Raw genomic sequence first — 2,206 nt, forward strand, 5'->3', positions numbered from 1 at the left:
CACGTGCTAGTACATAATAAATAGTGGAAGTACCGTTACGTGACGCAAATGTGAAAGAACCTTTGTTACAATCATCAAATAACCTCACATTAACAAATCGCATATCCAAAGATTTACATAGGTCAACCAGTTTGCAACCAAACGTATTAGTTGTTTTGTTCATTGAGGCCCTGCTAAGAAAATTATCAGGAATGTAATTTTCACAATCAAGAAAATCAACACATTGGTCAAACATTATAAAATCGTGTTTTTGGCCAAGTCTGGCATTTAAATCACCTGTAATAAAAACCGGACCCTCAATATTATAATTGTTTATATCATTTTCTAAATTATCGAAAAAATCAACGTCAATAATGTTGTATGCTGGTGACCCCTCAGCCCATGTCTCAAACAAGAAAATAATATCATGTATAAGTTCTGAAAAATCAGGATCGTCCATTTTCTAAGCCCATTTACATTCCTGCTAAGGATCCGCACATCACCTCCCTGGAAGCCCTAGTCTCTTATTGGACGACCGTCGATGTATAGCGTGACGTAGGATATCCAGGCCTTCTTCCCTTGCTCTTTAGCCGCTTTCATCTGGGGTACAAGCTTTCTACTTTTGTCTGCTATCTCCTTAAGTTACTGTTTATTCACATAGAAACGAGTCCCCTTCAACGTTTTCGCCTGCTTACGTACGTACTCTCTGTCCTTAAATTCATGAAACTTCGCCACAATGCTTCTTGGGTTTCCATTCCGGCTGGTACCCATTCTGTGAACTCTTTCGATCACTATTTGATTAACATAATCCTTCGCAATCTTCATCTTTTCAACAAGAAAGGTTTTTAGTTTAGATTCTGTTTCGATGTTTGTTTCTGTGGCTGATTCTTCAATATTTGCAAACACTAAATTACTTCTTATGGACTGTGATTGGAGAAATACATGTACTACTTCGTCCTTTAATGATTTCTTATCAGCTTCTAGAGAGGATATCTTGTCATACATTTGTGGTCTTTTTACGGTTAGCTCTTTGGGGTTCTTTCACAACAACTACAGCAATTACTTGCAACGGCACTAAATACAATACTCACGTTGGCATCGACTGGAATCCTCGTCAGGATGCACCAAACGTCCTCGTCGTCTTCGAGGGAACTCGTCGGCTATACTCGTCGGTTGCACGTCACAAAATGGCACTATACATGTACTTCTGGGAATACACCTCCAGGCAAATACGTACTTAAACACACAGTCACCGGCTTACATACACATATACTTCTGGGAATACACTTCCAGGGAAATACGTGTCATTGACACAATCACAGGCAACTCACAGACTCACATACACAGTCACAGACTCAATTATATCTTCTGGGAATGGCCTTCCAGGTAAATACGTGTTGAAAACACATAAAATACAATATAATACAATACACACAGGCTCACAGCTAGACACTGGCTAACATACACAGGCTTAACCCCCTGGAACTACTAACGTACTCAGGGTTACACGCACAGGTTCACAGTTACAGGCTCACAGTTACAGACACACATATACAATACAATACCATATAAAATATACAGGCTCACAATTACTCACACAATACTCATATTGGGACATAGGCACATAAACCCATCTACTCACATCAACGTCCCGTGCACAAGAGACCGTACTATCTCGTGCTGCCCAGCATGCACTATACCGATTTGTCGCTGGTTCCCAATCTCGAGGTATGTGCGCAATTTGTAGACCGGGCACCGGCACAACACATTTTATCTTTTGAAAACTCAAAACTATCTACCTTTTCCTCTACTGATTTTAGTCTTTCATCTGTTAAAGTACTGCGATCTTCAACAATAGTCCACAGCCTCTTGAGGTCCTTTTCAAATGTGTTTAATGTAGCTTTAAGTTCGTCTAGAGTCTCTAGTTTCTGATCTATTTTATCCAGCCTACCTTCGATCTTTTGCAGACACAACAACAAATCTCTGCTTGATGGATCCTTCGTGGCAGAGCGACTGCCAGATGATTGACCCGAGCCTTTCTCCATCTCAGCAACCGAATCAAGTCCAAAAACACAATCGTCCTCACTTAGATTTTGAAACAACACAGAGTTCACTTGACTCAACACATCGCTTACACACGAACCTCCGACCGGGCCTCCATCAAACGCTGTCCGTTTTCGGCTTATCACTTCACTATCACTAAAACTATCGCTAACTCCTTTCTTTT

Source organism: Dreissena polymorpha, chromosome 10 (genome assembly GCF_020536995.1).
Source record: "Dreissena polymorpha isolate Duluth1 chromosome 10, UMN_Dpol_1.0, whole genome shotgun sequence".
Taxonomy (NCBI): domain Eukaryota; kingdom Metazoa; phylum Mollusca; class Bivalvia; order Myida; family Dreissenidae; genus Dreissena; species Dreissena polymorpha.